Source organism: Lutjanus erythropterus, chromosome 17, assembly GCF_056507025.1.
Source record: "Lutjanus erythropterus isolate fLutEry1 chromosome 17, fLutEry1.hap2, whole genome shotgun sequence".
NCBI lineage: Eukaryota > Metazoa > Chordata > Actinopteri > Lutjaniformes > Lutjanidae > Lutjanus > Lutjanus erythropterus.
Window position 1 is genome coordinate 23480611 of NC_139333.1, and position 13990 is coordinate 23494600.

The following is a 13990-nucleotide window of genomic DNA, read 5'->3' on the forward strand; positions in this document are numbered from 1 at the left end:
AGCCATCATTAAAACCCCCCACTGAATTCAAAAACGAGTGCCAAACGACCTAAAAGTGGCGATTTCGTTTCTGTTCTAAAAGACTGTCCCATCCTGCGGCAGATACCTGGCACAACAAAAAACAGCACCTACACAATATTTTATGAATATTTCATGTTTTATTTTTCACTCAGGCACTTTGGGCATTATCATAAAGCAGTATCATCATTTTTTTTTTTTCCCAACCCTGACTTTTCGGATAAACAGGAAAAGATACAAAGTAAGGAGGCACTTTGGGTCAAACACTGTAAGGAGACGGAAGTGTTATTTTGTCCATGAAATAGTAAATTGCCAAAGTGAACACAGGCCTTGTTCAGACTGCCCTGCCAAATCTATTTTTGGCATGTCCAGATTGGATTCAGATTGATTTTAGACAGTCTGGAAAGCAAACAAACACATGGAATTTGATTTTTGCAAGCCACATTTGGAGGTGGTTGGATATGCACTTTCAACCAATCTTCCAAATTTGCCATGGCAACGGTGGCGCATGTAGATGTTGCAGCCGGTAACTCCTTCAAACTTTGCTACTTTTCTCTTCCAACCTGTTATTTTTTCGGCTTTATTGCTGAAACTCACATCACACCAAGTGTGGGGTTTGGATTAAAGGGCGGTAGATCTCAAAACGATCAGTAATGCACACGGCATCTTTTGACTAGGTGCACAGATCAGCTGGTTGCGCCACCACTGACCACCCCAGTAGGAGTGGAGGTGAGCATTGGACCTCAAGCTGTGCCTGGCTAATGTACGGTCAGGAACACAAAATGGTCGAAACTGTTCTACATTTTACAGAGAGCTCCTCCACAACATCCTGGAGTTGACTAGATCATGACACGGGCAGGTTGAGGGAAGACGGATTCTGTATTTACATCAACGATGCTCCATTCACAGATATAGTCAAAGTGTGTGTGGTATGAAAGAACTGCAACTCGCATTTTTTGTGCATTCCTGTGTTGTGTAATGATAATAAATTACCTTGATACCTTGTCACCTTGATAACCTGAATCAGATTTCTACAGATATGTCTCAGTACAGCAGCTCAAATTGGGTTTCAAAGCATCACTTGCAACGAGACACACAACCACAACATGAAATCCACAGGTGCAGCAGAGTGGCTGAGCAGAATCTACACTGCTGCTTGCCTTCAATATTAATCATCTATCTTATCTTACTTTAACAACAGTCTGTGGACATACGCTTCTTCTTCTGTAGTCACTTCTGTACAGGCAAAACTGGAGGGAACCCACTGGAAGAAGACAGTTTATTATGAGAGTTACTGTATAGCATACATAGTTAGCAACGCAGGGCAAGCTACTGAAATTTAACAAGTATTTACAATTAGTAAGTAATAGCTCATTCTCTCTACATTAAATGAACTGCTTAAGCAATTAGGACACATAAAATAAATTATATACTAGGGAAAGTTACTTGTAAATGTCTCTTTAATTTTTTTATTAATGGCACATTAATGCCATTTTTTTTTATCTGTCATTGTACCCATTATCACTGATGGGAATTATTAATATTCCCAACCACCAGAAGGCAGCAACGAATAGTGTTCCTACCTGTTAACCACACTTTTATTGGTTATCAAGTAAACCAGTCATTCCCAAAGACTGGGTCGGGACCCACAGGTGGGTCACAGGAGATTTTATTTGGGTCCCTAGATAAATCAACTACTATGGAGGAAATTCTGCAAATTTAAGATTCATATCTGCATTTAAAGACAAAATAAGGTGAAAATGGCAGGAAAATTGGTCAGGGATATTAATTTATGCAGAAATTAAATTATTAACTTGGGTCGCAGAGGTTTGTCATTTCAAAAAATTGTGTCCCCAGATAAAAAGTTTGGGAAACACTGAAGCAGACAGTAGAATTTGGTAGAACATTAGCTACGTCTGCTGTACTCTGCAGTGATCTATTTTCAGGTAAGGGAAAAGTAATTGCGATATTAATTTGAAAAGGTATTGCTGAAAGTAGTGGAATTACTACACTGAAGCAGAGGTAGTTACTGATGGCGAAGTGGTTACCACAGCAACCTATGCAGATGGGTTGGTGATGTCTAGACACACAAATCCAGTGGGAACGCTTGCAAATAACAGCGTGGACAGTCTGTCTTGAAGATGATGATTTGAGAAACGTTTGTGATCCGCCTGCACTCCGAACAAAGCCATAGTCATCCAAACAGACCGAAGACAGCGGATTGGCAGAGGCAGAGTTGCCGTGTGTGTGTCTGTCTTGGGGGGAGCATCTTGGAGACTTCACAGACAATTAAGGTTGTGTGGGAGAGATAAAATTAGACTCATTCAGAGTTTGTGCCTCTGCCATAAAATGCTTTTGTGCTGCACACTTAGCCACCATGTTCAACACAAAGACTTGCTTTTTGTACAGTGTAGTAAAATAGTTTTTAAGAAATACATAAAGATACACGTGTGCAGCTGCAGCAAACCTACTTTTGATGGACATGTTTATGCAAACCTCAGAACTGAATGGTTCACTATAGCGGGCAATGCAAATATAGTGGATGAAGCTGCGAGAAAGTGTTTGGGCGTTCGTTTATGTAAACAACACTCTCTGAACCAGAAATTATACAATACAGTGTTTTGGAATGTGTATGCATAATTTGAAACCACTTTTGCATATTCAGTCATCCAAGGATTTCATTTGTTCAGCTGGAGCATCAGCACAAACAAAATAAGAACCAACATAAACGCACACTCTGAAGTAGTTTCTCTGAGTTTCCTTTTTCACCCAAAAAAATTGCTGTGGCATTGTCGTCGCCATGTGATGAGATTTCAAGCAGTGAGGAAATTGTTCTCTTCATAAACACCACAGGTAGATCAGATGTAGAAACTAATCTCACAATTTATTCTGCACTGGACAAGACTCTTGTAAAGACAATGTCCATGTTACATTAGGGACTCTAGCTAATACAATGAATTGAAGGTCACATGCTATGAATAACAACGCCAATGCAGTAAAATGCCAGGGTTTCCTGCTGTGTTGTAAAGTAGAGGCAATCAGCCTCACCTGATGCTATCCTCACAGGAAATTATTATATTATATGAAATAAAAAATTTAAGCACAACTTTGGTTTTGTCCAACTTGGACCCTATTTTCCTATGTTTTTTGTACATGACTTATTATTCTCAGTGTCTGACAATATTAGAGAAAGGATCACCACAAAAGTAGACTGTGATCCAATTATCCATGTTGTTACTATCAGCTGGGAACAGACAGTGTCTAAAGGGGAACATCAGACCCACAAAACAATGAAAAATCTCACAAGAGTTTCTCAAATCTTGGGTTCCTTCTGGACACTGAGCGACAGACACTACGACGTGCCACAACAGAAATGGTGCAACACGCAAAGCGGCCATTGGATTCACCGAAATCAAACCGTTAGAGGCAGCATTAGACCAGAAAGGTAAAAAGGACTGTTTTTGTCAATGGAGTCTGGTCGGTTTGAACAGAGCGATATAGCATCTCTTTCTGGATAAACAAAATGGATCTGACTCTTTAAAAAGGTCTCTCTCTGTCGAGATCCTTTCCTTAATGTTGTCAGAGACTTAATAACAATCTGAACTTCTAGTGGTCTTACTTTGACTCTGCACAGTTCCCAAGAGGGACTACAGTTTCACTTCAGCAGGCTGTACAATTAGTCACTTGGACAGAAAAACATGGAAAAATAGGATCCAGGTTGAAAAAATTGCAAGGTTACCCTTTAACCTTCAGGGAAAACAAGTCAGCACAGGCACTGCAAAGGTCACATAAGATATTATAATGAATGAGGCTTTCCATCAGCAGGCGCACGTCACACTAAATGAGATGCAGGCAGATTCTGTAAGACTCAGGAGATGACAAGGCGCAGCACCATTTCCGGAGGGAAACTCTTTATACTCTGAGTCACCAGTTTATCAAGTACACCACCTCCAATTTAATCCAATTCAACAAGCCTGAAGTAAATCAGATTTTTATGACGCATTTTATGTTCACAAGTGTTGATTCAGCCTACTATGGGTTACAAACCTACAAAAAGCGTCATAGCGAGAAACACTTCCTCATTTGGTGTTTTTATGAGGGTTGTGTTGAGAGTGCTGACTAACATGTTGTTCCAATCTGCACAAACTGCAGCCTCCGAAACGACCACAGTGAGGGGCGTCATTATTGCAGAGCTGTTGTAGTGGATTACTACCTCATCACCAGCTCAGACTGACACATAACTCACTACATCATCTGATAATCAATGTCAGTTAATATGAAACAGGAAGGAGTAGTGCTCCCTAGAGCTGAGCAGATGGCTCTTTGACTTTTATTTATCGTAGATCAATATTTTATGACCTCATTAACTCTAGAAGGTTTTATGAGTATGGCTGCCTCTTCGCTCATCTAATAAACCATAAAACATCAATACAGCTTTCTCTGATCTTTCAATCACCACACCCACTTATAACTATCTCAGCATTTATTACAACCACGTGTTACTTTTAGCTAACCACTTAATCCAATTGTCTATTAGCTTTCTCATCATTTAGCCATGACTTTTAGCAAAATATTTCAGCTATTAATGGTTAGATAAATTACATTTTAATATTTTAATAGCATATCCATTGCATTACCATTTATACAATGTTACTTTTAGCTAACTATTCCGCCATTTATCCACTTTAGAGTAAATATTTTAGCTGTTAATGGATATTATTATTTTTAGATAACTATTTTAACAATTTACTTTTAGTTTAATTAACTATCAGTTATCCTTTTAGCTAACCTTTCAATTATGTATCATAATTTCTATATTTCTACCATTTAGGCATTATTTTGAGGTATTTCACAATTTATCCAGTACAAGCTAATTCTTGAGCTAACTATTTCAGCTGTTATCCATTACTTTTTTTAGACGTTCCATAATTTATCCAATACAAGCTAACAATTCTAACTATTTATACATTACTTTAAGTAACTATATTATTTATTTTTAGCTATTTATTTACTTCTTTACTTATTTAATCATTTGACAGGGACAATACATGTAGGCTCTGTTACATTTAAGTAAAAAATGCAACCAATGCAATGTACATGGAATGGTTAGACTTTAAAGGGTTAAACCCAAGATACAACTGTTTATACATTTCTTTTAGCTATTTCGGTTTATTCAACACAAGCTAACTAATAAGCTAACCCTTTCAAGTGTTTATCCATTACTATTAGCTATTTCACAATTTATTCAGTACAAGCTAAATATTTTACCTGTTTATAGATTACTTTAAGCTAACTATTTCAGCTGGTTATCCATTACTTTTCACAATTTATCCAATACAAGCTATATCACCTGTGTATCCATTTTATTCAGTAAGCCAGCGGTTATAACTTCTTGTCTTGCCTGTTAAAAAACTTCTGATTATGACGTCTACTCCACAGTCTTTCCACGTACCCTCAAGCAACTGCAAAAAGTACCTCTTGGTGTACAAAATGCGTTCCAGATGAAGGCCAGAGTCAACTCAGGTGAGAGCACCAAAGGAAAGGTAAGCAGGAGTCAGACAAATTGAGACCCAGAGCAGTGTCCTTAACCTTGTAGACTCCTCCCTGATGCTCCGGATAAGTGTTAAGCAGAACAGAAAGCTTATAAACCCACAGTCAACGATGCTTCATGCGGCGTTCACCTGGAATCACTGAAGTCTGGCAGAGCTGTTGCAGCTCTGCAGCAGACAGTGTGGCGGTCGATGCTGAGTGCAGGTGGAGCAGAACAACAGGGGCTATTTTCCTAATTAGTACAACAAGGACAGAGTCTCATTAGCCGACCCCCTGCAGGCAAACCACCCACACTGCAGGTTTTAACATAACCCATCGAGAAACGGAAGAGGAGATACATTAAAGGCAGAGCAGACATGAAAAAGGAGACAGACCTAAAGAGACAGACTGACAGTGGCTGCGTTTCCACCGCAGGAACTTTGCAAGGGACTAGGAAGCTTTGGAGGAACTCAGTGTGTTTTCACCACAGGGACCAGGATCTAAATTAACTTCCAGGTATATTATTATAGTACTTTCCAAAACTACAGGAACTCTGGGAGTGAGGTTTGCAGCACTTAAGATTTCTATTCATTTTTAAAAATCTGGAACTGCAAACTAGTTCGGATTTTGTTCAGAAAAGAGTTGAGGGAACCTTTTAATTCCTTGAAAAGCAGTTCCTGGGGCCAAATGTTCTTGGTACTTCAGGTGGAAACACGGCTGTAGTTTCCAAAAGTACAGGAGTGGGAGTGGAGCTTGTGGTGCTGTCGACTGCTTGAAACATTTTTTTTTTTGGAGCCACAGTTTTTAAAAATTGGGAGTTATCACTGTTAAATAACCACATGCAAATATTACATGTAAAACCAGCCATTGCATTTTTACATATCAGCGAACTAATAATAGTAATCTGGAAACATAAACAACAACAGGCTGGAGGAGCCTTTTAATTCCTTGATAAGTACTTCCTGGGATTCAAAGTTCATGGCGCTTTGGGTATGAAAGCACCACAGTGTACAAGAAATTATATGACACAAAAGCAGAGAGCAAGACAATGGGACAAACGGAGCGAGAGAGAAAGAAGCAGTAAACAAATAAAAGAAGATTGGCCTTGCTCCATGCACCCACATTTAATAATAATAATCCACTGATGATGACGCATATGCTGGCACAGTTTATTTGTTGGATGTTTTCTCTTTTTTTTGTTCCTCACCATAAAACTTCACCTACAGTTATACAAAAGAAAATATACAATGGGAGTTGCTCTCCTTTCATCTGTCTAAACAGATCCTCTAACGCCACGGCCGCAGAAAACTTATTGGTTAAAAGTAGCCGGGAGAAACACGGATTTCTTTGAACCATGCGAACATTTTAATAGTAGAATCTAATTAATGTAAGGAAACTGCGTGTGCAAAGAGAGAGAGTTTCTCTTTTTTCCTGCTCCTCTTTCAATCCTTCCAGTTCCCTCAGTGCTGCTCCTTGAAACAGCTACAGTCTAATCCAGAGAGAAAGACTTTCGTAGATTCGAGTAGGCATCTACTGAACAAAAGTCTAACCTGTCATGCTGATAAGTGACTGAATGGATAAAAGACATTGAGGGTAATTCAGGGAACGAACCAGAAGCTTCAGCCTGCAGCAGAAAAATGCCTTTAGCCACTATGAATAGACTCAGACATGTTTGAATATTTGAGATTTTGCCCCAGAATGGCAGCAGTGACTCTCGTGAGATGACAAATATAGAAAGCACAAAGCCTCAGCGATGGCGATCCCAAAAATCCCCTTAATATGTTGCAAGTCTGTAATATAAAACACAAATAGCTCCTTTCTAAATTTTTCATGCACACGTTTCCATTTTCAGAGCTAGAAAACTTCCAAAATAGCCAGATTAAGGCCTGAGACGCAAAAACAAGTTATAAATTGTAAGCTACTAAAAATAGATGACCCCAAAAGAAGCCAATGAGGGTTTAAAAACACTACAGCTGGTATGCTTTTATTGCTGATACTGTAGGCATCCAATGAAAAGCTTCTGGTGTGCCAAAGCATTTCTGTACGGGATCCAATGGAGGACACTGATATCATGTAAACAAGCAGTTTATCTTTCTTCCTGTCTTTCTCTCCCCCTTTTTTTTGTGCCCCCCATTCGCAATTCCACACTCTGATTGGCAACACACACCTATCACAACAAACAAGCACAAATAAATAATTTAAGTGTCCTTGGAAAGGAGAATATCTCCTGATGATCCATTTGCATAAGCAGTGGAAACACTGCTTTCATTGTGAGAAAGTCTGTGTCTCTGCTGCCGATGTAAATGAAAACCCTTTGGAGAACAGTGGAGAACACTGACAGTGTTTCTCATTTAAAGTATTTTAAACTTTAATTTATTTGCTGGCTTCAATCCATCTGTCATAAAGACAAGAAGCAATTGCGAGGTGTCGTTAACCTCAGCTCTAAAATATTGGCAAAACATACGAACCCCTGACACTGTTTAATACCGACAGTGCTCACACAGTCGTGTTAAGATTGTTTTATGATTATGCAAACAAACAGAAGTAGGGATGCTCAGATCAGCTTTGACATAATACAAATCCACATGTACACACAGCCATAAACCCAATGGCAAGGCAAAGCAAAGAAAGTTTATTTATATAGCACCATTCAGACAGTAGGCAATAAAAAAATAAAAGAAAAGTTTCAAATTGCCTTTAAAAGACAATACAAACAGAAAATGAAGGCAAACAAATATAAAAACAAGAGCTATAGATTACTTTAACAAGATGTTATGTAACTACTTCAGTGGAAAGCTGCAGTAAACCGTGTTTTAAGCCTTGATTTAAATGATCTGACAGTTTCAGCAGACCTCAAATAGCGGGAAGGTTGTTCCACAGATGGGGAACACAGAAACTAAACTCTGCTTCACCTCGCTTGGTTTTGATGCTGCGTACACCGAGTAAGCCTGTCCCAGATACCCGAGGGGTCTCTGTGCTTCGCAACGTACAACTAAATCAGAGGCCTGAGACCATTTAGTGCTTTACAAAACTTGTAATAGGATTTTAAAATCTATCCTAAGACACACAGGACACACTTATTCAGCAGATACAGTGGACTGTAGTCATGTGGCGACATTGACACAGCAGACACAGGCTGCAGCAGTCCTCCACTTTAAGTTGATCAGCTGTTAATAAGTGTCATTTATCTGTCAATGTGAAGTTAAACCTGTTTTATCCCGAAAACAAAAGCCCACTGCTCTGAAGTAACAAACTCTGGATGATGAGTTAAGTGGCTGCCTGACTCACTGCCTGCCAAACTCCATTGACATTTTGCTCAATTTAACAGGAATAAACATCTTATCCTTCTGGTAGATTATTAATGTGTTCTTCTGACTCATAAAGAGACACTTAATCTTTTGGCGAAAATTCAGCATTGATTTAAACTCAATTAATGTGAAACAAACATACAAAACAGTTATTCCGGTCTGAATTGTTCATTTCAAAGGAGGATAATGTGGCTGTAGTGTCCATGTGAACTGATTATTTAAACTTAACTTGATCTCTGATGACACATCGGGGCAACTTATGAAAATTATGATGTTTATATTACAGTAAATCAAACTATCAGTACCTTTGTTACAGTCCAGACATCCTCAGCATGTGCAGCTTGATCAGTTACACGACAGTATAATTACACAGTTAATGTGCTACACCGTGGGCAGGACTGCAGCCACAGCTGAGTGACATCTGCTCTGGTTTCACCACTGTTAATTGGGATGGACATCACCGCGTATCAGCCGCAGCCACTGTCAAACATAATTAGAGTGGAGGACGGCAAGACTTTAAGCAGAGACAGACGGAAGAGGGGAGGACGAACAGGACCGAGCGTAGAGGGACGGGATCAAATGAGAGAGAGGACAAACCGAAGAGAAGTGGGGAGTAAAATGAGGGAGAGAAGACAGGAAGGAGCTGGACTGATGAGATTAAAATGAAGCCAATTTTCCCGATTCCAAGTCCAATACAGAGTCCGCTGGGATACCCCTCTGGCATATCCTCGAGACTGACATAATCAAAGTTGGGAATCACAAGGAGGAGTGTTGATTTCCCACAGGACGTTCCTCCAACTTCATTCATCTCGCAATATTAAGTCTTAAAACTTATCAAGTCTGGCCACGTAAGATCTTTACATGTACTCCAGAAAAAAACACACATCACTCTTACGGGGTTACTATTGGGTACTTTTAAAGGTTCAAAAAAATATCAAACACCAAATTCTGAGATACACTCCCAACATATTTTATAGTATTTTTTACAGTATCTAACATGACACAGGTTCAAACTTGAGGCCTGAACTGCTACACAGAAGTGAAGATCAGCCAGATGGATATGATTTTGTTTGATTTGTTTGACAGGAATCTCACAGAAGGCTAAAGTGTGGGGTCGTCTGAAGACCAACTGAGACGAGACAAAAACTTTATTCCACAAAGACTTCTAAAGAGGTTCTTTATGGAATAAAGAAGAAGAATTAAAAGAGCACCAGTGACATGCCTTAACCTGGTGTGTCAGATAGTCTGTTACACAGAACCATCTGAGAAGCCGTCCATGAAAACTGTTTGGAAAAGTGCAGGTACTTTCAAAAAAATTCTTGTCAGGTGTTTAGATGAACCATCTGTCTTTCACTGTCTGTCAGGACTAAACTTCAACCAATCAGATCAACAAACCAGTCAGGAGACGAGCGAAAACTTATTTTACGTCAAGAAAAGTCTTCAGTGCTATGCTTTGCTTTTCTTTCAATGAATAAATACTTTCAATTGCTGATGTAAGTGAGGCTGTAGCATCTACGCTCATCACATGCACACGCTCACACCTAAACGACAGGATTGGTCAGTTGTCAATTACTCCCAAACCAGCGCGAGCAGCAACAGGCCTTATGGACTTTAGCTAGATTACGGAAATCACATGACATAACTCACTTGACATTACACACATGGTTTACGTTGTAAAATGGTCACAGTTTGGTTAGGTTTAAAAACTTCTTAGTTAGGATTAATTAATAAAACTACGAGGTTAAAATTTGAATCACCTATGTCACGTGATGTAAGTGCACGTTGACATAACTCATATGACACTACACATATTTATGTTGAAAAACTGTTGCCATTTGGTTGGGTTTAGGAACAAAAACTACTTGATTAGGTTTAGGAAAAGATCGTAGTTTGGGTTAAAATAACTACATTACTTATGTCACTTGCACAGTGGAGGTCAAGCAACAGACATCACGTACATCATGAAATTTTTTGCTACTCAAAACTAAATAACCTCCTCTAAATGTGGACTTTCTTGCTCTTTATTCTTCTCCTGTCATGTTTGCTATGTCCAATAGGGGGCGCCTCTTGAAAATAAATGGACATGTGAGTTGGAATAAGTTTATTTATGTATTAATTTGAGTAAGGTTGCACTCCCCTCATGTCTCCACACAGAACTGATATTTTGTTTTTTAAAACTTTTTGACAATATCTCCTCTTTTTTGGAACTTCCACGGTTTCAGCCGAGTTTGTCAAGGCTGAGTCAGTGGTGAGACGGGACGTGAAAAGTATGGAATTTATAAATTATGTAAATATATTTCACTATATTTAGCCTGAGGTCTTGTTTCTAACCAGCTTTTCTTGTTCCTTTTCAGGGGTCCAAGCACGACTTGTTCTTAATAACTGAAAGTGTCTTGTTCTTACAAACCAAAAAGCCTCAAGGCAGGGAGAATTTTTTTGCAAATAGGTTTAAAATTTAATCTACTACTCAGGCAATCAATTCATGAGGGCTTCTGTCAAAGTCAAAACGCAACTTGAACGTACTGTACGTGAATAAACTGTAAGTCATTACACAACAGAGCAGGCAGTTCCCATAATTCTCGGCTTCTGCTAGTTGCTGCTTGCAGCTGTATTTCCTCTCTTCTAATTTTGATTTTGCAGCATACATCTTTAATGTGAGGCGGGCTGCCACTTTTGAGTCACTCCACACTTTAAGAAACTGCATATAAATGATTAAATATCACGTAATGAAGAGGCTGCTTGACTTGGAGGGAACACGAGCCATTTGCAACCCTTAACAGAGAGAATCCACTGAATAAAAGTGTGCGACATCAAGCTAAGAGTTGTATGATTAGTGCCTTCGTGCCGCTTTACCGAGTAGTGATTCAAAGGTAATTTGACACACAGATTGTTCACCATCATGCTTTTAGCGACCAGCGTGTAGCTTTAAACTGAAGCGGTTAAATATTTTAAACATTTCCTTTTAAGAACCGTCTTGGATAAGGCTTTTTTTTTCATTCACACTTTGTTAAATTGCGTTCAGTAGCTGTGGGCAGCGGCACAAAAATCAAACAAAGAGGAAAGGGGATGTAAATCATTATTGTGAGTCACCTACAGATGGTACAGAACACTCTGGCCTGCAGTGCTGAGCTTTCAGGTTATTTTACACAGCCATGACACCACTGTGTTTCCATTTAACAATGTACCTCCTCTGTAAAAAAAAAAAAATGATGTGCAATATTGCTCAAGGCCTAATTTAATATTACCCACCGGTTTCTAAATATGACTGTCACATGGCTGAGAGAAGTATCCACTCCTCTGGCAACAAATTCAATTAGCTACTTTGTGGAGAAAGCACATCTCACTGACTGACTTAATAGGTCCTATCTGGTGATGTAAGTGCTGACTATGTTGCACTGTGTTTTGTTACCTTCACAACAGGCTTGAAGTGAGTATTTGCCCCTATAGCTTTAAAGGGACAGTTAGGATTACTTGATGTAGGGTTGTATGAGGTATTTATTGGTAATCAATGTATTAGCTTTGATTAAGTGCACACTATATTTAGAATATTTTCAACACTTTACCTGCCTGTCAGACAGGCATTTCTGACAGGAAACCACCGTTATATTTGCAAAATAGCACTCTCTCCAAGCCAACCAGACTCCATAGGTGAAATCAGTAATTTTACTAGTCGAACATCTATTGCTGCCTCGCTTGGTAAGATTTGTTTGTGTTATTGTCTGACTTCGTTGAATCCGAACCATCCTTTAAACACGTCATGATAACATAAACTAACTAACAGTTCGAGGCAGCGGTAGACCTTCGACTCGCATGTTCTGCAAGGTAAAATTACAGATTTCACCCATGGAGTTTGGTTGGTTTGGTTAAAATGCTTAAACTGAAAACATGCATAAAAACATTTGGGTGGTGGAAACACACTTAAAGAGGGACCTCATCAAGTTAAGTCCATGTAAAGCAACAACAAATACATGTTCTGACTTCTGAGTTTGTCACATCACAGACACCTAGCCAAATCTGAACAATGAAAAAGTCATGAACTACCGTCTGCTCTGGTGTCCCGTGTGTCAAACACCACTGCAACCTCTGAGACGGACGCTCCATCTGGCAGCTTTTTTTTGGACATGTACAGACATGCACAGAAATCAACTCATTCCTGTCAATCTGCAATATAAGCCAAGTATCGCTCCCTCCAAACCAACCAAACTCCATAGGCAAAATTAGTCATTTTACCTTGCAGAACATGGGAGTCTACTGCTGCCTTGATCTTTTAGTTTGTTTGTGTTATGGTGTCACTTTGGTGGTTAAAAAGGTAAGTTTTAATACAAACTAACTAACAGATTGAAGCAGCGGTAGACCAGCAACTGTTCTGTGAGGTAAACTTACTAAATTTCGTTTATTGAGTTTGGTTGGTTTGGAGAGAGAGATGTTTGGCTTGTTTAACTGTGGTTCCCCATCATAAAAGGCTGTTTGATGGCAAAACAAATCAGTGAAATTTCACTAAATATAATACAATGATCACTGATGAGCACAACCCCACATCAAATATCCTGAACTATCCCTTTAAGAGGTTATTGTTTTTCAGCAGCATTAAGGGTTGATTTACAAGTTTGACACAGCAGCAGAACGTTAACAGAATCTTGGATCTTTGTAAAAAATAATAAATCTCCCCAATCGTTTTCTGCGTACCAGCTGACGGCTAAGCTACTGTGATATCATTAATCTTTACTGCAGATAAACATAATGTCATTTCACATCAGGAAAGTTTTCTTTTCACCATAGACTCGATGAGATCCTGCAGCCTCCAGCCAAAACAAATCAGATCTGGTGCAACGCTCCTCGCTGTTAAATCTAAAGGGGGAAACACTGGGTCAGATATCATCTTAAAAATAAGGACGCATTGCTCCTCTAAAAGAGCAATTTTAATCATTTAATTGCTTTATTAAATAGATTCCTCATAAGACGTGGTAATTAAGCTTGAAATTCACTACAGATAATTATTTTTTGTTGTGTTGTGATGGTGACACAAGATGTGTGCTAATGGGACTGATGAAAAATGTCATTTCACTCACCATTAGTAACCTGCTTTCCATTATGTGGGTTGCATTATTCAGTCAGTGATGTAAAAGGATTTTTTT

General features: G+C 39.0%; 1 protein-coding gene across 2 annotated transcripts in view; it reads right to left on the reverse strand.

Moving 5' to 3' along the window:
• Window positions 1-13990, reverse strand: part of ttyh2 (tweety family member 2) — a 94962-nt gene that overhangs the window by 54799 nt on the left and 26173 nt on the right. The gene's annotated exons all lie outside the window — the stretch shown is intronic.